This window comes from Oncorhynchus clarkii, chromosome 15 (genome assembly GCF_045791955.1).
Source record: "Oncorhynchus clarkii lewisi isolate Uvic-CL-2024 chromosome 15, UVic_Ocla_1.0, whole genome shotgun sequence".
In the NCBI taxonomy this organism is placed as follows: Eukaryota; Metazoa; Chordata; class Actinopteri; order Salmoniformes; family Salmonidae; genus Oncorhynchus; species Oncorhynchus clarkii.
The window spans coordinates 39363820-39386451 of NC_092161.1; the positions used below are offsets into that span (position 1 = coordinate 39363820).

Below are 22632 nucleotides of genomic sequence, written 5' to 3' on the forward strand. Positions count from 1 at the left end.
GTGTCATAACACTGTCTGTCAACAACATTATTAGAACCAATTATGATGCTGAATGGCCGCTAATAACAGAGGTTATGACACATTTTGAAGAGCTTGCAATGACATTGCAGTGCATTAAAAACAAGGTGCTTACCACCACTGTTGGTCATCTGAACTGGGTGGGTGATTTACACCACATAATTGAATATATGATACATCTCTATGACTTACGCCATGTTCTCTGGCTCTGTGGCGCAGGCCCCCACAGCCTTGGTGACATTGACCAGCAGAGCCTGGTTCCGGGTCAGCAGGTTGACCAGGGGCTGGATGCCTCCACATTTCCTGATGGTGGCCCTGTTGGCAGGTTTCTGGGCCTTGTACTCCTGGAACCTGAGGGAAGGCATAGCACCAGGGTCAATCAATCACTCAAGTCAACCATTCACTTTAATCTTTATATAGCATATGTTATATGCTGCTTTGGACATACGTGTATGGGCTTGAAGAATAGGACAGTGATAGACATTTTAAATATTTGAGTCACTTAATTCTCAATCATAATCAATATCCTGTTGATCAATGGTTCCCAAACTTTTTATAGTCCCATACCCCTTCAAACATTCAACCTCCAGCTGTGTACCCCCTCTAGCACCTGGGTCAGCGCAATCTCAAATGTTGTGTTTTGCCATAATTGTAAGCCTGCCACACACGATACATACGATACATTTATTAACCTCTTTGGGCTGAGATCCCGCTAACAGGATCGATATGACAACAGCCAGTGAAAGTGCAGGGCGCCAAATTCAAAACAACAGAAATCCCATAATTAAAATTACTCAAACATACAAGCATTTTACACCATTTTAAAGATACACTTCTTGTTAATCCCACCACAGTGTCCGATTTCAAAAAGCCTTTTACGACGAAAGCAAACCAAAATAATCATTTTAGGTCAGAGCCAAGTCACAGAAAAACACAGCCATTTTTCCAGCCAAAGAGACGAGTCACAAAAAGCAGAAATATAGATCAAATTAATCACTAACCTTTGATGATCTTCATCAGATGACACTCATAGGACTTCATGTTACACAATACATGTATGTTTTGTTCGATAAAGTTCCTATTTATGTAAAAAACCTCAGTTTACATTGGCGCGTTACGTTCAGTAGTTCCAAAACATCCGGTGATTTTGCAGAGAGCCACATCAATTTACAGAAATACTCATAATAAACATTGATAAAAGGTACAACTATTATGCACGGTGTGTCAGATTTCAAAAAAGCTTTACCGAAAAAGCACACCATGCTATAATCTGAGTACAGCGCTCAGAGACCAAAACAACCCAAACATATATCCGCCATGTTGTGTAGTCAACAGAAGTCAGAAATAGCATTATGAATATTCACTTACCTATGATGATCTTCATCAGAATGCACTCCCAGGAATTCAAGTTCCACAATAAATGTTTGTTTTGTTTCGATAGTGTCCATCCTTTATGTCTAAATACCTCCTTTTTGTTCGCGCGTTTAGCCCAGTATTCCAAATTAATGACGTGCGATCACTAGGTGCAGACGAAAAGTCCAAAAGTTCCGTTACTGTCCGTAGAAACATGTCAAATGATGTATAGAATCAATCTTTAGGATGTTTTTAACATAAATCTTCAATAATATTCCAACCGGAGAATTCCTTTGTCTTCAGAAATGCAATGGGATTCAAGCTAACTCTCACGTGAACGCTCGTGGCCAGCTCGTGGCTCTCTGGCTGACCTCCGACTCATTCCCCTCTCATTCGCCCCCACTTCACAGTAGAAGCATCAAACAAGGTTCTAAAGACTGTTGACACCCAGTGGAAGCAATTTGACCCCATAGACACTGTGCATTCGATAGGGAATGAGTTGAAAAACTACAAACCTCAGATTTCCCACCTCCTGGTTGGATTTTTTTCTCAGGTTTTTGCCTGCCAAATGAGTTCTGTTATACTCACAGACATCATTCAAACAGTTTTAGAAACTTTAGAGTGTTTTCTATCCAAATAATAATATGCATATATTAGCAACTGGGCCTGAGTAGCAGACAGTTTACTCTGGGCACCTTATTCATCCAAGCTACTCAATACTGCCCCCAGCCATAACAAGTTTGTAAACATAAGAATGAGTGTGAGTTTTTGTCACAACCCGGCTTGTGGGAAATGACAAAGAGCTTTTATAGGACCAGGGCACAAATAATAACAATCAATAATTTTGCTCTTTTTTTAACAATCTTACATATAAAACCTTATTTGTTCATCAAAAATGAATGAACATGAATAACTCGCCACAGGTTAATGAGAAGAGTGTGCTTGAAAGGACGCACATAACGCTGCAATGTTGGATTGTATTGGAGAGAGTCTCAGTCTTAAATCATTTTCCACACACAGTCTGTGCCTGTATTTAGTTTTCATGCTCGTGAGGGCAGAGAATCCACTCTCACATAGGTACGTGGTTACAAAGGGCATCAGTGTCTTAACAGCACGATTTGCCAAGGCAGGATACTCTGAGTGCAGCCCAATCCAGAAATCTGTCAGTGGCTTCTGATTAAATTAAATTTTCACAGAACCGCTTGTTGCAATTTTGATGAGGCTCGTTTGTCCAGATATCGGTAAGTGGACTGGAGTCAGGGCAGAAAGGGATAACAAATCCAGTTGTTTGTGTCGTCCATTTCGGGGAAGTACCTGCGTAATTGCGCACCCAACTCACTCAGGTGCTTCACTATATCACATTTAACATTGTCCATAAGCTTGAGTTTGCACACAAAAAAAATCTAACAATGATGTAAAGACCTGTGTGTTGTCCTTGTTAATGCAGACAGAGAAGAGCTCCAACTTCTTAAACAATTTTGTCCCGCACATTGAAAATAGTTGCAGAGAGTCCCTGTAATCCTAGATTCAGAGAAAAAGCATCACCCAGATGCAAGCAGTCAGACAAGTGAAAATTATGGTCTGTAAAAACAACTTTAAGCTCGTCTCTCAATTTAACAAAAACGTGTCAATACTTTCCCCATTGATAACCAGCACATGTTGTATGTTGTAAAAGCATTACATGGTTGCTGCCCATATCATTGCATAGTGCAGAAAATACACGAGAGTTCAGGGGCCTTGCATTGACAAAGTTAACCATTTTCACTGTAGTGTACAAAACGTCTTTCATTCCCTTGGCAGCAAGAGCCTCTTGGTGGATGCTGCAGTGTACACAAGTGGCGTTGGGAGCAACCGCTTGCACTCGCACTCACTCCACTATGTCTCCCTGTCATAGCTTTTGCGCCATCAGTACAGATACCAATATGAGCAGCAGCTACGTTTGGCTACATACAGACCGTTAGTGGAATTCCCACAAGAGAGTAACGGTTAATGTGATTGGATGTCAATTATTTGATTAGGCTACCTGTATTTGACATTGTGTTGTTATTTCGCTGAATACTAATTTGAATTGTATTTTTGGCAGTGAAACGAGGCTACTCAGACGAAGAGAAAACCTCACACAAATGTTTAGCCATGTTGGATTTTTGTGAATCACATTTTAATTTGGAGTACCCCCGACAGCATTGCGCATACCCCTGGGGTACTGTAGAAAGTGTCCAAGGTCATTTGGTTTTGGTCCCGATCCACCCAAATATATTCTGTGCAAGTAAAACAGTAATGAACGGAGCGGCTGCCAAAGCTAACTTTGACTGATTTAACGTAGAAAAACAATGTTATTCCTATGGCCACCACTGAAGTGTTATCTGCAGGTCACTCATACAGTAGAATTACCTTGTAATTGCACACGTAACGTTTGATAAATGGATTGCGAGTCATGTCTATTTTTGTTAAACAGATCCCAGCTTGCGTAATTACGATGGCAAAAGGAACATAACACAAAGCTTCCCAAATCAGCCCCTCATACAAACAGAGGGCTCCACACAAGTGGAAGCATTATTAACGCTTGTCAAAAGACACAGGAACCACAGAGAGGCTTCTGTGTAGCAGCTTTATGATTGATTGTTTTGCTCCATCTCTTTTTGTAAAGAGATCTGTTACAGTAACACATTCATTCAAATTCGTGGTGCAAAGAACTTGAATGCTGCCTGCCTGCCCTTTTATACCACAGCCAGTTAGTTTTTAAGAAGTCATTTCAAGGACCACGGGAAAGGAAGAGACCCTCCAAGACGCTCAATGGGGATCATAAAGGGACTGGGAGACTTTCAGATGGATACATTCTAATGCTTAATGTAGAACAGAAAATTGTACTCACTTCAAAATGAAGGCCTGAATAGGCCTTGGGCTCCGGTGAGCAATTTTCTGTAGATAGAAATGTGAGGCAAGAAAGAAGTATCATTACGATACGTAATTATGGTCTGTTCATCACAGACTCTGGAACAGAGGTAAGAGAAGGAGGACTGGATGGATAGTCAGTAATTGTATCTGAACCACACAATCTTGACCTCAAACATTATTGTGTTGGCAAATACAAATGAGTTTTGGCAAGGAGCACTTTCCATTGCAAAGTTATTCCCTTGCTCTTTTGTTACAGAGCTTAGTTTTACAAAGCGTTTGTGTGTGTCCATAACACCAAAGTATATATAGTTAGAAGCGGACACATATCAATGCACCTATAAACCTGCTTTTGAATCTGCACGAAACAACGGTCCAAAACATTCCTAGTGCGAGACGGAAAGATTGAAAGGACTTTTTTATGAAGGCATTTCATACACATAGGCTATAGGTCTAGTCTCCCTCCATATTGCAGGCCTTATGAAAATGTTAATCTCTGGACATCTAGACGATGTAAAGCTTTAAAACAAACACACTTAAATTATGAAGGTAATTATATTTTTAACCGTCAATCATCTCTCCTTTTGATGCATCATTAATCAGGAAAATAGCTAACAGATGCTGCTTCTTCTGGATTTCTGGTCTCCCTACCCACATCTCAGGCCCACATCCAAAATGGCACCTTATTCCTTATTTAGTCCATTATTTTTGACCAGAGCACTATGGGCCCTGGTCAAAAGTAGTGCACTACATAGGGAATATGGTGTCATTTGGGAGGTAACCTTTAGGGCCCTCCTGTACCATACAGCCAGGCCATGCTATTGGCCACAAGGGCTTGTTTAAGTTGTTCATGTACTACTTGTGAATACAAAAAATGGTCAACCATATTCCAAAACGATTTTTGCCTCAAAACACCACTCGGCCCATGATTGCTTCTGAAATGAACACATGCCCTGAACAACTCTCCCTGAAACTCTCTATTACCGTGTGCAGCCTTTCTTGCTTGACAGTAATGGCTTGGTCATTTTATTCCAAGCCTGCGTCTGACCTTGACATTTTTATATGTTATTCAAATAATCCTGAGAGAGTAAAAAAAAAACTCAGATCCACTCGCAGATGTAAGTGTGTATTAAAACACTCAGTGCTATACTCTGCATCACGCTGGTTTCCTCTCTTCCCTGCCTGCCTGGACAACCCACCGCCACATTTCTACCTTTGTTCACACCCAACCCCTTGAGCCGTCCCAAAAACTAAACTAAACACAAACGCTACACAGGAAAGTAACTGTTAAATCTCTCACTCTCACTGACTGGATTCCTTAGCTATTTATCACATCCCCACTTAATGAGTGTGAGGGCACCCTTCTGAGGGGTTTGATGTTTGCTAATGAAGTGTCACCCAATTGTGGTTTTGTATGCGATTATTGGTATCATTCTAATCATTGCTATTATTATTATTATGGCCCTTTTTGCATAGCAACAGTGTTATGAGTAATTACGCTGCGGCAAGCAGCCTGTAATGGGAGCAAGTGCACGGAGGTGCCACATTACTCATTGCCAGTGCAGTTAACTTGTTTTATCGCCTTGCCAGGCTGGACTCTGAAGGGCTCCCAATCTCTGCCATTTTTTTAATGCAGCAGAACTGGACTGAATATGAAGGCTTGTTTAGTAGCCAAAGGACTGAAAGGCAGTCTGAAAGGTTCACTTTGTTCCCTGAAAACCCATACTGTATAAATTCTTTAGTCTTTACATGTATATGTTGCCAGCCAACACTCCTCTTTCTATGCAAACAGAACATACACGTTTGTTTATGACAACAACCACTGGTCCAGTTGTCCATCATGAACTTGGCACCAGAGATAGTAATCTGCACATGCTCTTTCCATGACACAGACTGACCAGGTGAATCCAGGTGAAAGCTATGATCCCTTATTGATGTCCCCTGTTGAATACACTTCAATCAGTGTAGATGAAGGGGAGGAGACAGGTTAATGAAGGATTTTTAAGTCTTGAGGCAATTGAGACGTAGATTGTGTATGTGTGCCATTCTGAGGGTGAATGGGCAAGACAACATTTTTAAGTGCCTTTGAACGGGGTATGTGCCAGGCACACGGGTTACTGTGTGTCAAGAACTGCAATGCTGTTAGGTTTTTCATGCTCAACAGTTTCCTGTGTGTATCAAGAATGATCCACCACTCAAAATACATCCAGACAATTTGACACAAATGTGTGAAGCATTGGAGTCAACATGGGCCAGCATCACTGTGAGCGCTTTCGACGGCTTGTAGAGTCCATGCCCCGACGAATTGAGGCTGTTCTGATGGGAAAAGGGGGAGCAACGCAATATTAAGAAGCTGTTCCTAATGTTTTGTACACTCAGTGTATAGCCACCAGTTTAAAAGAGAGGGTTATTGGCATACTTCTGTAATGGGATCGTTGTTTAATTGAATGTGGCAACAGGCACCTGCTTCCAGTTGGGAAGACTTAACTTAGACTCTAAAATGTAGGATATCATTCTGTCAGTTATGAAATATGAGTTAGAGAGAGATCGGTGTGAGTGCTACTGGGCCCTCTGCAATTTTAAATCCTACAGGGTTTTTGAGTCAAAAGCTAGACATTTCCACATATCTTAATTCATCACATATTTTTTTAAACACTTTTTAAATATATAAAAAGACAGCCTTATCAGTTTGTCGGCATCGTTTCTGAAAATAAACCTTGAATTTATTAAGAGGTTACCGTGGTATAAATGAATGCATATGGCTTGTATTGTATGTCCCCCGAGTAGCCCAGAGTAAGAAAATAAATACAGCTAAATCATTTTCTTTTTTAGCAACCGTCAACAGCTGTCAGGGCACGATTTCTGTCCGTTATTTATTTTTAGGGGAAATGACTAACATTAAAAAAAATCAAACGCAAAATAAAGCTAGCCAGGAAAGATTCCAGAAAGTGTCACTGTTGAAGAGAACTAAATGACAACTAAGTAGGCATTCGTGACATGACAAATGTTTTAAGATTCTGTCAGCTTACATTATGAAGTAATACTTTTTTAAGGCAGCTTTCTCTCAGTCTGCTTGGCCATACTCAATACTAATTGGAGGAGAGCTGCTTCAGACTAACACATTATTGGGTGTCTATAAAATCAAGACTTTACTTCATCTTTCGTTAACAGTAAAAAAGAGCACACTCCTCCTGCAAACATTAATGTAAAAGATCAGAGATAATAGAATCCGTGGCAGAACTACATTTTGCCCAAATAATCACTTTGACCAGACACAACATAAAGGATGAGATGTGACAACATTTGGGAGTGAAAAATGTGAGACAGCAATATGTACAAATGAGAGGTCCTGCAATAACACCACACGTGATTGCAGCCCTTCGACCCTCATCCCAACTGCTGTCGGCTTTCCATTGGAACGTAATGTAGACCCATCTGCCCAAACTATCAACTTAACTCTCTAAAACACGGAAAACACTTGCTCACTACGCTAGCAAACATATTTTCAAAGTATTCCAAGCACCTATGGCTACCCATTCAATAAATGCTGAGTCAAATATCTCTGTACTTCTGCGTGGGGGGGGGTTGTCAAAGTCAGGGCTAGACCCCACTACAGTAAATCATATTTAATAAATGGGATCACAACCAGCAAACACACAGTTTAACTCTGGTGCTGGTTAGGCTCAAATCTGAGTGGGGCTGGGGTGATAATGAAGGGAAATAATAAGGGGAGGGAGGAATAAGGGGGCGTAACGTTCCTTAGCCACGTTCTCCATGCTGATGGAGCACTTCCAGATGGCCCCTGTGGTGGCGGCCAGGAGCTGCTTGTTGTCTGCCTGGCTCAGCAGAGTCACCAGGGACGGCAGGCCCTCGTACTGACGTACCAGGTCACGGGTACGCTTGTCTTCCGCACACGAACAGAGACAGGGAAAGACAGGCAAAATATACAGCTTTTTGGGGCTATTAGTACACATCTCAAAACGATGACGGACCTATTTTTGGAAGTTCTTTGCCCTAATGCTTATGCATTGTTCACATTCCCAGCATCAATGTACATTTTTGCTTGTTAATGGGTTCCTTTTCACTGAGAATAGGTATGGGGGGGGGGGGTGAGGCATAGGACCTGAGGCATAGGTTTTTCACAAAGTCCTCGATCATGCCCTCAGTCTGGATGGCAATTCTGTAACGTAAATTACTTAAATTAAAGTGTAGGGAATCAGAGACAGTGTTTTGGGTTCCAATGATGAATCACACAGTGGTTCTCTTCAGGGTGGCACTCCATGCCTTAATCTGCTGAACATGCTTCCCACACCATGGGTGCACCTGAAATGGCACCCTATTCCCACTTCTGTTGACCAGAGCCCCTCACCTCTGAGGCACACTCCGGCAGGGTTCCCACCACAGGGATTAGTGTGTTCTCATGGGGAGACTTGAGCAGGCAGGCCAGATGAGGGATTCCCCCAGCCTTTGCGGATGGCCTCCTTGTTCCTGGTGCTCTTTCTGCAGCTCCAGAGGACCAGTGCCCTGCAGCGAGCCACCTCCACGCCTTTCTCCTGCTCCTTTGTCAGGGCCACCGAGTCAGGCACGCAGTCTAGTAACTCCACCTGGGAACACGTACACAGAGTCAGACACACACACACACGCGCACACACGCGCACGCACGCGCACACACACACACACACACACACACACACACACACACACACACACACACACACACACACACACACACACACTCAATGATCCAGTGTGTATCAAATACAATTTATATCAGACATTGCGAAAGTAATGTCAGATTTGTTCAGTGGATATGAAATCCACAGGAGATGCTGTAATGATAGCTGTGGTTTCCATTGACGCAATGTATTAAACGAGAATAACAAAATAGTTGGCCATGGTCAGGTGCATAATCAAATCCTATTACCGTGGGGTCTGAAAGAATAAAAAAAGAGACTCAGCATGTGGAAAAACAGCAGGTCTACGTGTTGATGTTACGATATTGAAATGCCAGAGTGCCCCTTTATGACTGTCAGCCTGTGTGTCAGGGCTGTGTTAATCCATAGTTCCTGCACGGCCACTGACACAGAGCAGGCAGAGCTATTACACATGTTATGCAGTGTAAAGGTGGTCTCAGTCTGTTGTTTAGTGTGAAGTTAATCTCTCCTCTGCAAATGACTGCAATGAGCACATCCGATTTGGTAATTTACATAAATATACAAGGCCCACAGGCTTTAATCACAGGTCGCTCTGTCAATAAACATCAACTCAGGTCTGAGGATGTCAAAGGACATTCTATCTGTTTCCCCCTGACTGACTTTGATGTTTGTCACATGAGACCAAGGAAAGGGGGAATGGAGGGTGGGGACTATCAGGGAACTTAGTGTATGGAAACTCGAGGGAGCTAGAAGAGCCAGTACTGTGAGGAGTTTGGTTGGGCTGTGCTGTGTGTTGGTGTGTAGTGGAGGAGTAATTCTGTGATGTGTGTTGGTGTGTAGTGGAGAAGTAATTCTGTGATGTTTGTTGGTGTGTAGTGGAGGAGTAATTCTGTGATGTGTGTTGGTGTGTAGTGGAGGAGTAATTCTGTGATGTGTGTTGGTGTGTAGTGGAGGAGTAATTCTGTGATGTGTGTTGGTGTGTAGTGGAGGAGTAATTCTGTGATGTGTGTTGGTGTGTAGTGGAGGAGTAATTCTGTGATGTGTGTTGGTGTGTAGTGGAGGAGTAATTCTGTGATGTGTGTTGGTGTGTAGTGGAGGAGTAATTCTGTGATGTGTGTTGGTGTGTAGTGGAGGAGTAATTCTGTGATGTGTGTTGGTGTGTAGTGGAGGAGTAATTATGTGATGTGTGTTGGTGTGTAGTGGAGGAGTAATTATGTGATGTGTGTTGGTGTGTAGTGGAGGAGTAATTCTGTGATGTGTGTTGGTGTGTAGTGGAGGAGTAATTCTGTGATGTGCGCTGTTCTGTAGTGAGGGAGTTATTCTGTGTAGTGCTGTGCCATGTTGGCCTATGTTGTGCAAGTTTGTGCTTTGCTGTGCTACAGTACAGTATGTGATTCCAAATTGGCTCTGTCGTGGGTTAGTTAAAGCGTGCTGCTGGCAACAGCAGCAGGGCTGTGGGTTCAATTCCCGCATGGGTCACACATACATATATATTTATGTGTCCCTGTCAATGCCGACAGTTGTGCAAGTCTCTTTGGATGAAAGCGTCTAAATGGCATTATTATTATGTTCCCTTGTGCAAGGCTATGCTTTGCAGTACAGTATGTATTTTACAACCATACTCACCAGTCTCTTGATTCCTCCGTGCTGTCTGACTGTCCTCCTGGCCCGTCGGAACTGTGCCATGTTGGCAATGGCGTCTGCGGCCAGATATTTCAGGTCATTGTCTGGGGAGTCAGCAAAAGCCCGGCGGATCTGACTGCTACGACTGATCTCCTTCAGAATCTTCAGAGAACCTAAATCTAAATCAAACACACAGATGATGAGTCAACAAAGCATATCTCTTTCAATCAAGAAAACATATTTGGGGCCTATATTAAGAAGAACTGTGAAGCCAATGGAAACGACATGAGGTACATCTGTCAACAGGAGCACAAATAAAGAGAATTGTGTAAACCCCCAAAACGTGCCACAGTTTCTGAAGAGTTTCAATATAAAGGCATGCTGTATAAAAAAGCACCCACGCATCTCATTAGGTCTATTAGAGTCGAATTGATATCCTGTGTCCTTAAAGGCACCGGGCCTGTCTGCTCAGGCCTACAGTCAGTATACTCTTTGTATCTGAAACACTAGGCTGGCACACACAGCACAGCTCTGTTCCCCCCGCCGAGCAACCAGGTCCGCTTGGCAGGGAGCAGGGACTGGGAGGGCTACTCACTTTGCATTTGATTTCTTCTGTATCCAGCAAGTTAATGAGGACTTCAAGGCCACCTACATCCCGGATGGCCAGTTGGCACGTCTGCTGGGCTAAATGAAAGTCCCTCATGGAGCACAGAGCAATCACAGTGGCCGTCTGGTTGCCTCCCTGAAATAATAATGAAAACAAGGCACCAATGAATGAATGAAACCGCAGACAGAGAAAATAAGAATTAAAGAGACATTTAGAAAAGGGAAAACACAGTGTCTCCCCTCCTGCCATACTTTTCTCCCCCTGTCTTTTTTTCCTGACTCTCACTGGCTTTAACCATGCCTGGTGTGGTAGTGTTGTTTGCCACAGTTTGGTGCTTTGTGACACTGAACACTGGTAGAGATAAACTATCCGATACAGAATGGCACTCTGACCACTAAGCTGCCTGCTGTCAGACAACCATAGACAATGACCTAAGTTAGAGATTAAAGAGAAAAATGAGCATCGAAATGATGAACATAATAATGAGTAAGCACTTCAAAAGACTCTGTTTTGACAGTTGCTATACACACACACAATAACTCAAGGCTTGTTTCTAACCAATTAGCTACTTAGTAACTACTACTAAGCAAACAAGTGGTTTGTGGGTAGAAAATATTTTCTTTGATTTCACTAGAAGTGCCTCAATATATGGGCAGATGTCGGTTTATTGCTTCTTAGGTGCAACATACAAAACAATGTAAAAATGTAAAACCGGTGACTAGGGGTCATTCTCCTGCCATTCTCGGCTTTTTAGTCTGCATTGTGTTTTTTCGTTGCAGTGTATTGTGTTTTCATAGTCAAGTTTCAAGTTTGAAATGTCACGTGCACAAGTACAGTGATGATTTTTTTTTCTTGCAAGCCCTAAACCCAACAATGCAGTAATCAATCAATAAACAAATGAGAAATAAAAAGAAGAAATAAGAAGAATACAAAAAAAAGAAGATACTGTATATACATGATCCGTTCCAATATTTGCAATATTTGTAAGGGGCCAAGATGACTAGGCAACAGGGTGTATGATGAACAGAGCATCAGCAGTGTAAATGATGATTGAATGTGAGTGTGCGTGTGTGTAGAGTGACTAGAGTCAGTATACGTGTGTGTGCATGTTATGCATGTGTGTAGAGTGACTAGAGTCAGTATACGTGTGTGTGCATGTTATGCATGTGTGTAGAGTGACTAGAGTCAGTATACGTGTGTGTGCATGTTATGCATGTGTGTAGAGTGACTAGAGTCAGTATACGTGTGTGTGCATGTTATGCATGTGTGTAGAGTGACTAGAGTCAGTATACGTGTGTGTGCATGTTATGCATGTGTGTAGAGTGACTAGAGTCAGTATACGTGTGTGTGCATGCTATGCATGTGTGTAGAGTGACTAGAGTCAGTATACGTGTGTGTGCATGTTATGTGTGTGTGTAGAGTGACTAGAGTCAGTATACGTGTGTGTGCATGTTATGCGTGTGTGTAGAGTGACTAGAGTCAGTATACGTGTGTGTGCATGTTATGCATGTGTGTAGAGTGACTAGAGTCAGTATACGTGTGTGTGCATGCTATGCATGTGTGTAGAGTGACTAGAGTCAGTATACGTGTGTGTGCATGTTATGTGTGTGTGTAGAGTGACTAGAGTCAGTATACGTGTGTGTGCATGTTATGCGTGTGTGTAGAGTGACTAGAGTCAGTATACGTGTGTGTGCATGTTATGCATGTGTGTAGAGTGACTAGAGTCAGTATACGTGTGTGTGCATGTTATGTGTGTGTGTAGAGTGACTAGAGTCAGTATACGTGTGTGTGCATGTTATGCGTGTGTGTAGAGTGACTAGAGTCAGTATACGTGTGTGTGCATGTTATGTGTGTGTGTAGAGTGACTAGAGTCAGTATACGTGTGTGTGCATGTTATGCGTGTGTGTAGAGTGACTAGAGTCAGTATACGTGTGTGTGCATGTTATGCATGTGTGTAGAGTGACTAGAGTCAGTATACGTGTGTGTGCATGTTATGCGTGTGTGTAGAGTGACTAGAGTCAGTATACGTGTGTGTGCATGTTATGCGTGTGTGTAGAGTGACTAGAGTCAGTATACGTGTGTGTGCATGTTATGCATGTGTGTAGAGTGACTAGAGTCAGTATACGTGTGTGTGCATGTTATGTGTGTGTGTAGAGTGACTAGAGTCAGTATACGTGTGTGTGCATGTTATGCGTGTGTGTAGAGTGACTAGAGTCAGTATACGTGTGTGTGCATGTTATGCATGTGTGTAGAGTGACTAGAGTCAGTATACGTGTGTGTGCATGTTATGCATGTGTGTAGAGTGACTAGAGTCAGTATACGTGTGTGTGCATGTTATGTGTGTGTGTAGAGTGACTAGAGTCAGTATACGTGTGTGTGCATGTTATGCATGTGTGTAGAGTGACTAGAGTCAGTATACGTGTGTGTGCATGTTATGCATGTGTGTAGAGTGACTAGAGTCAGTATACGTGTGTGTGCATGTTATGTGTGTGTGTAGAGTGACTAGAGTCAGTATACGTGTGTGTGCATGTTATGCATGTGTGTAGAGTGACTAGAGTCAGTATACGTGTGTGTGCATGTTATGTGTGTGTGTAGAGTGACTAGAGTCAGTATACGTGTGTGTGCATGTTATGCATGTGTGTAGAGTGACTAGAGTCAGTATACGTGTGTGTGCATGTTATGTGTGTGTGTAGAGTGACTAGAGTCAGTATACGTGTGTGTGCATGTTATGCATGTGTGTAGAGTGACTAGAGTCAGTATACGTGTGTGTGCATGTTATGTGTGTGTGTAGAGTGACTAGAGTCAGTATACGTGTGTGTGCATGTTATGCATGTGTGTAGAGTGACTAGAGTCAGTATACGTGTGTGTGCATGTTATGTGTGTGTGTAGAGTGACTAGAGTCAGTATACGTGTGTGTGCATGTTATGCATGTGAGTAGAGTGACTAGAGTCAGTATACGTGTGTGTGCATGTTATGCGTGTGTGTAGAGTGACTAGAGTCAGTATACGTGTGTGTGCATGTTATGCGTGTGTGTTGGAGTGCCAGTGTGCAGCAGTTTGTAGAGTGCTTAGAGTGTACATAAAAATGAAGAGTCAACTCAGTCTGTGTATCCATTTTGTTAGCTATTTAGCAGTCTTATAGCTTGGCTGTTAAGCTATAACAGCTGATAAGCTGTTAAGGAGCCTGTTGGTGTCAGAATTGATGCACAGGTACTGCTTCCTATGTGGGCAGAGAGAACAGCCCATGGCTTGGGCGGCTGGAGTCTTTGACGATTTTCCAGGCCTTCCTTACACACCACCTGGTATAGAGGTCCTGGATGGCAGGGCCCCAGTGATGTACGGGGCTGTCCCCACCACTCTCTGTAGCGCCATGCGATCGAGGGCAGTGCAGTTGCCATACCACGCAGTGATGCAGCCAGTCAAGATGCTCTCAATGGTGCAGCTGTAGAACTTTCTGAGGGCCCATGCCAAACTTTTTCAACCTCCTGAGGGGGAAGAGGCGCTGTCGTGCCTTCTTCATGACGGTGCGCATGTGTGTGGACCATTTTAAGTTCTTAGTGATTTGGAAACCGAGGAACTTGAAGTTGCAGTGTATCTTTTGTGAAATGTGAAATGGTTTAGATCAGAATGAGACAAAAGCATCTGACGGCAGATAGAAACAGAAATTCCACACAGTAGGTAGAAAATACAGCAGTAAGCTGATGCAATACGGGATGTGTTACATGATTTTAAAATGTGACACGACATCTTGAAGTCAAAATCTCCTGGTAATTGAACAATTCGAATCTTATTGTTTCATTTTTTTCAATTTTTTCAAAACGTTTTCTTCCTGTTCTCGTTTTAAATTAACCACAGATAAACCTAGAAAAAACAGCAAGTTGCTTTTATTAGTTGCACACTTTATTAGTTGCACATCTCAGCCTTACGTAATGAACGTATCAATGTGAGAGAGAAGAGTTCTTCAAAGGGAATATCTAGAAAATGTTTTAACTATAAATGACATAGTATGTTCTATGCAGTTCATGTTTTGGGGGTACAGTCATAGCAGAATGTACTGTATCAGGGTTGACTGTGATATGAAGCAGTTGTTTGATCAAATCGTTCACCCCACAAAAAGAGGTAGCCTGACACACTGTTGGGAGTGGGATAACGGGCACATGTGTTCCCCATATTATGATGTTGGCCTAAATGTGAACCATTGGTCTCGTAACAGCAGTGGATCTCCTGCTTCTTTTTTCTCTCCTCCACCACTTCTCACTCTTCAAAGGATTCAGTGGGGCTAGGATCATACCTTTCAAAAACAAAACGCTACGTTTAGAACTGATACCACAGAGAAAACATAATATGCTTCTATTTTTGTTAGCTTACGTCTGGAACTATTGTAGACATTCTTTAAAACATTGACAACATCTGACAATCTTTTATGATGGACTGTCCTCCAGCTAGCATGATAGGGGCAGATGCGCAGCCAGAGGGGGCAGCCTACAACTCAACCACTATATGTCTGACTACGTCCCAAATTGCACCCTATTCCTTAAATAGAACACTACTTTTGACCAGAGCCCTATGTGGGGAATAGGGAATGTGGGGAATAAAGGAATAGGATGCAATTTGGGAAGCAACCTTTGTCTGCATCTAAACACTACAGATTATGAAAGACACATTGGAAAAAACTGTAAACACAACTAATGACTGGGGTTTACATAACATGATGAGACAACATTTGTATACAGTATTTATGTGACTTTTGTGATTCACCACAGACAACAATACTGCATAGGTTTACTGCAGAGGTCAGGCTAATATGTGTTTTGTTTAGAGTAGTTTAAACCCAGGTGAACTGTAACGCTCGTCGTGGGTGGAAGAAGAGGAGGACCAATGTGCAGCTTGGTAAGTGTCCATATTGTTTTAATAAGAATACTGAACACTGAACAAAAACCATAAAACGACAAAACGAACAGTGACGCAAAACACTGAACAGAAAAGAATCACCCACACCACACAGGTGGGAAAAGGCTACCTAAGTATGATTCTCAATCAGAGAGAACGAACGACACCTGCCTCTGATTGAGAACCATACCAGGCCAAACACAAAACCACAACATAGAAAAAAGAACATCCTGACCAAACTAAAACAAAGACATAACAAAATAACTAAGGTCAGAACGTGACATGAGCACCTTTTTCTTATGACCCGTTCTGCTCCGTAAACCCACTGCTGAAAACACTGAGGGACCCACTGCTGAAAACACTGAGGGACCCACTGCTGAAAACAATGAGGGACCCACTGCTGAAAACAATGAGGGACCCACTGCTGAAAACATTTCGCTACCAGCGGGATTTGGCAATAACAATAGCAATTTCTAAATGTCTTCACAAATTACATCCAGAGGAAAAATATCTTTAAATATCGCACATTACAAAGCAGGGAAAGAATGCAGGAGATTCATAAACTCTCATGATCTGATAAATGTAGTCACTTACCAATATATAAAACAAGCATTTATTATGGTCCTTTAATCCAGACACATACATTACAAACAGAGCAAGTGCAACAGGCACTATGCACAAATATAAATATAAAATACCAGTCAAAAGTTTGGACACACTTACTCATTCAAGGGTTTTTCTTTATTTTTTACAATTTTCTACATTGTAGAATAATAGTGAAGACATCAAACTATGAAATAACACATGGAATAATTTAGTAACCAAAAAGTGTTAAAAAAAGTATTCTTCAAAGTAGCCACCCTTTGCCTTGATGACAGCTGTGCATAGTCTTGGTATTCTCTCAACCAGCTTCATGAGATAGTCACCTGGAATGCATTTCAATTAATAGGTATGCCTTGTTAGAAGTTAATTTGTGGAATTTCTTTCCTTCTTATTAATGTGTTTGAGGCAATCAGTTGTGTTGTGACAAGGTAGGGATGGTATACAGATGATAGCCCTATTTGGTAAAAGACCAAGTCCATATTATGGCAAGAACAGCTCAAATAAGCAAAGAAAAAGGAAAGTCCGCCATTACTTTAAGACATGAAGGTCAGTCAATGCGGATTATTTCAAGAACTTTTAAAGTTTCTTCAAGTGCAGTCGCAACAACCATCAAGTGGTATGATGAAACTGGCTCTCATGAAGGCGCCACAGGAAGGAAAGACCCAGAGTTACCTCTGCTGCAGAGGATAAGTTCATTAGCGTTACCAGCCTCAGAAATTGCAGCCCAAATAAATGCTTCACAGAGTTCAAGAAACATCAACTGTTCAGAGGAGACTGCGTGAATCAGGCCTTCGTGGTCAAATTTCTGCAAAGAAACCACTACTAAAGGGCACCAATAAGAGACTTGCTTGGGCCAAGAAACACAAGCAATTAGACTGGTGGAAATCTGACCTTTGGTCTGATGAGTACAAATTTGAGATTTTTGGTTCCAACCGCCTTGTCTTTGTGAGACGCAGAGTAGGTGAACGGGTGATCTCCACATGTGTGGTTCCCACTGTGAAGCATGGAGGAGGAGATGTGATGGTGTGGGGGTGCTTTGCTGGTGACACTGTCTGTGATTTATTTAGAATTCAAGGCACACTTACTCAGCATGGCTACCACAGCCTTCAGAAGCGATACGCCATCCCATCTGGTTTGCTCTTATCATTTGTTTTTCAACAGGACAATGACCCAAAACACACCTCCAGGCTGTGTAAGGGCTTTTTGACCAAGAGTGATGGAGTGCTACATCAGATGAACTGGCATCCACAATCACCCAATCTCAACTCAATTGAGATGGTTAGGGATGAGTTGGACCGCAGAGTGAAAGAAAAGCAGCCAAAGTCCTCAGAATATGTGGGAACTCCTTCAAGACTGTTGGAAAAGTATTCCAGGTAAAGCTGGTTGAGAGAATGCCAAGAGTGTGCAAAACTGTGGCTACTTTGAAGAATCTGAAATCTAAAATATATATTTTGATTGGTTTAACACTTTTTTGGTAACTACATGATTCCATATGCGTTGTTTCATAGTTTTGATGTCTTCACTATTATTCTACAATGTGGAAAATGGTAAAAATAAAGAAAAACCCTTGAATGAATAGGTGTCTCCAGGCTTTTGACTGGTATTGTACATACTGTATGTTTTATTGTCACATACACTGGATAGATGCTGTGAAATGTGTTGTTTTACAGGGTCAGCCGAAGTAGTATCCCGCCCCTGGAGTAAATTATGGTTCCTCAAGAGCACACTAAGCACTAAGAAGTGCCCTGGGAAGCAGACATCACACAGAGGGAATTTACGTGTTAAGGTCGCAATGGAATTCACACCAGACACACAGGGTGGATGATCATCATTAGTCAGCAACTCAATAGTAATTCTTCAGGTAAATGAGGAAGACCATTGTATAATTTTTTTTATCTACCTATCCAATAAGATTATGGAATCAACAACTGATTTACGCAATAAAACACAATAAGAGATCAAAATTAATGTAATTGTTCAGACCTCCTTACCACCAAAAACCTGAAATCTGAAAGAAACCTTCACTGCTTGATAACTGCTTGATACAACTCTTCCAAACAGCAAGGTAATAACATGGGCATGTGTGTGTGCGTGTGCGCGTGCGTGTGTTCGTTCGTTCGCGTGTGCGTGTGCATGAGTATGTGTGTGTGCCCCAACAGAGCTGGATCTATGACAGATGGAATGAAGCCACAGTCTGTGTTTCTAGTGTCTGTGTTCCTCAACCTCGGTCGGTGTAAGATAGAAGCAACCAGCTTGGCAGTGTCCGCTTCCTGGAGAGTGCATGTGATTTTTACTCTTCTGCCGTTTCTGGAGCAGACTAGCTATGTAGGGTACAGATTAAGAAGAAAAAAGACAGAGCCTTCTGCCAAGTCCATTATGGGTAACGAATAGGGAAAGAATGATTGGTGGGTCTCTCTTACTTCATATTGGACATAGGATCTTCTATAAAATAAAATGTTGAGCATATGACTGGCCTTGTAGCAGCTAGCGAAATAATACAGTTTGTGTCAGGCTTCCAAATGTTTTGTGGTATTTTGTGTCACTAAAAAGTTGTTTCACTTAAAAAGTATGGAAACATGTACAGATGTTCTGTAAAACATTCTCTAGACATAAGTTACAGCATTCATAGTGGAAATTACTTAGTCTGGTGGAGGAGTAGGCCACTTAATTTCTCTGAGTTTCCAAAATAATTGTTCAAACTTATATGTGTTGTATTTATATTTAGCCTTTTAGTCTAAGGCTTCCAATCAAAAGTAAAAAATGTTTCTGGTGCTTAAGAACCTTTTTCTGAGAAAGGTTTTTATAACATGTTAACAGAGCTGAAAACTCAGTTCAAAGCTGTGAAACACCTAATTCATTAGAAATATCATTCACTCGTAGAAATTAAGTTAATGTGAGGGTAGTGACTGACCCTGGCTCTTTTGCAGGGCAGGAGAACATGAGGTAGTTAGGAAAAGTGTACTCCTGAGAGAACGTGGGGCCTGTATTTCCGCTACTGACCAGCAGAGGGTGGACAACCTCAACCATGGTTACACTGTCACGTTCTGACCATCGTTCGTGTGTGTTTTCCTTGTTTTAGTGTTGGTCAGGACGTGAACTGGGTGGGCATTCTATGTTGGATGTCTTGTTTGTCTATTTCTATGTCTGGCCTGATATGGTTCTCAATCAGAGGCAGGTGTTAGTCATTGTCTCTGATTGGGAACCATATTTAGGTAGCCTGGGTTTCACTGTGTGTTGGTGGGTGATTGTCCTTAGTGTTAGTTTGCACCAGTTTAGGCTGTTTCGGTTTTCATTACGTTTATTATTTTGCACTGTTTGTATTTAGATTCGTGTTGCTATAGTCACAATAAACATGGATCGCAATCTACACGCCGCATTTTGGTCCGACTCTCCTTCTCATCAAGAAAACCGTTACAGAATCACCCACCACCAACGGACCAAGCAGCGTGTCAACAGGCAGCAACAGCAGCGTAAGGAGGAATGGACATGGGAGGACGTTTTGGATGGCAAGGGCTGTTACACTTGGGAGGAGATACTGGCTGGAAGAGATCGCCTCCCATGGGAACAGGTGGAGGCACTTAGGAGAGCTGAGGCAGCCGGAGAGAGGAGCCGGCGATATGAGGGAACACGGCTGGCAAGGAAGCCCGAGAGGCAGCCCCAAAAATTTCTTGGGGGGGGGCTAACAGGGAGTATGGCTACGCCAGGTAGGAAACCTGGGCAGACTCCCTGTGCTTACCGGGGGGCTAGAGAGACCGGACAGGCACCGTGTTATGCAGTGGTGCGCACGGTGTCTCCAGTGCGGGTGCATAGCCCGGTGCGGTATATTCCAGCTCCGCGTGTCGGCCGGGCTAGATTGAGCGTCGAGCCTAATGCCATGAAGCCGGCTCTACGTCGCTGGTCCCCAGTGCGTCTCCTTGGGCCGGCTTACATGGCACCAGCCTTGCGCTCGGTGTCTCCGGTTCGCCTGCATAGCCCAGTGCGGGCTATTCCACCTCGCCGCACTGGCAGGGCGACCGTGAGCATTCAACCAGGTAAGGTTGGGCAGGCTCGGTGCTCAAGAGCTCCAGTGCGCCTGCACGGTCCGGTTTTTCCAGTACCACCTCCACACCCCAGCCCTCCGGTAGCAGCTCCCCGCACCAGGCTTCCTGTGCGTGTCCTCGGCCCAGTACCACCAGTGCCAGCACCACGCATCAGGCCTACAGTGCGCCTCGCCTGTCCAGCGCTGTCGGAGCCCTCCTCCTCTCCAGCGCTGTCGGAGTCTCCCGCCTGTTTAGCGCTGTTAGAGCCTTCCTTCTCTACAGCGCTGCCGGAGTCTCCCGCCTGTTCAGAACTGCCAGTCTGCATAGAGCTGCCAGTTTGCAAGGAGCTGCCAGTCTGCATGGAGCTGCCAGTCTGCATAGAGCTGCCAGTCTGCAAGGAGCTGCCAGTCTGCAAGGAGCTGCCAGTCTGCAAGGAGCTGCCAGTCTGCATAGAGCTGCCAGTCTGCAAGGAGCTGCCAGTCTGCAAGGAGCCGCCAGAGCTGCCTTTCTGCAGGATGCCGCCAAAGCTGCCAGTCTGCAAGGAGCCGCCAGAGCTGCCAGTCTGCAAGGAGCCGCCAGAGCTGCCAGTTAGCATGGAGCAGCCAGGGCCGCCAGTCAGCATGGAGCAGCCAGGGCCGCCAGTCAGCATGGAGCAGCCAGGGCCGCCAGTCAGCATGGAGCAGCCAGGGCCGCCAGTCAGCATGGAGCAGCCAGTCAGCATGGAGCAGCCAGAGCAGCCAGTCAGCATGGAGCAGCCAGTCAGCATGGAGCAGCCAGAGCTGCCAGTCAGCATGGAGCAGCCAGAGCTGCCAGTCAGCATGGAGCAGCCAGAGCTGCCAGTCAGCATGGAGCAGCCAGTCAGCATGGAGCAGCCAGAGCTGCCAGTCATCATGGAGCAGCCAGTCAGCATGGAGCAGCCAGAGCAGCCAGTCGACCAGACTCTTCCAGATCTGCCAGTCGACCAGACTCTTCCAGATCTGCCAGTCGACCAGACTCTTCCAGATCTGCCAGTCGACCAGACTCTTCCAGATCTGCCAGTCGACCAGACTCTTCCAGATCTGCCAGTCGACCAGACTCTTCCAGATCTGCCAGTCGACCAGACTCTTCCAGATCTGCCAGTCGACCAGACTCTTCCAGATCTGCCAGTCGACCAGAATCTTCCAGATCTGCCAGTCGACCAGACTCTTCCAGATCTGCCAGTCGACCAGACTCTTCCAGATCTGCCAGTCGACCAGACTCTTCCAGATCTGCCAGTCGACCAGACTCTTCCAGATCTGCCAGTCGACCAGACTCTTCCAGATCCGCCAGTCGACCAGACTCTTCCGGATCCGCCAGTCAGCCAGACTCTTCCGGATCCGCCAGTCAGCCAGGATCTTCCAGAACCGCCAGCCAGCCAGGATCTGCCGGATCCAACCACCTGCCTGAGCTTCCTCTCAGTGCTGAGCTTCCTCTCAGTGCTGAGCTTCCTCTCAGTGCTGAGCTACCCATCAGTCCCGAGCTACCTCTGTCCCGAGCTGCCCCTCTGTCCCGAGCGGTCTTTAAGGAGGGTAACCTATCTAGGGACGCTAAGGAGGTGGACTAAAACTGTTATGGAGTGGGGTCCACGTCCAGCGCCAGAGCCGCCACCGCGGACAGATGCCCACCCACACCCTCCCCCATAGGTTTAAGTTGTGCGTCCGGAGTCCGCACCTTGGAGGGGGGGTACTGTCACGTTCTGACCATCGTTCGTGTGTGTTTTCCTTGTTTTAGTGTTGGTCAGGACGTGAACTGGGTGGGCATTCTATGTTGGATGTCTTGTTTGTCTATTTCTATGTCTGGCCTGATATGGTTCTCAATCAGAGGCAGGTGTTAGTCATTGTCTCTGATTGGGAACCATATTTAGGTAGCCTGGGTTTCACTGTGTGTTGGTGGGTGATTGTCCTTAGTGTTAGTTTGCACCAGTTTAGGCTGTTTCGGTTTTCATTACGTTTATT

General features: G+C 44.0%; 1 pseudogene; it reads right to left on the reverse strand.

Annotated features, from left to right (window-relative positions):
• Positions 1-22632, reverse strand: part of LOC139366846 (outer dynein arm-docking complex subunit 2-like) — a 75665-nt pseudogene that overhangs the window by 29858 nt on the left and 23175 nt on the right.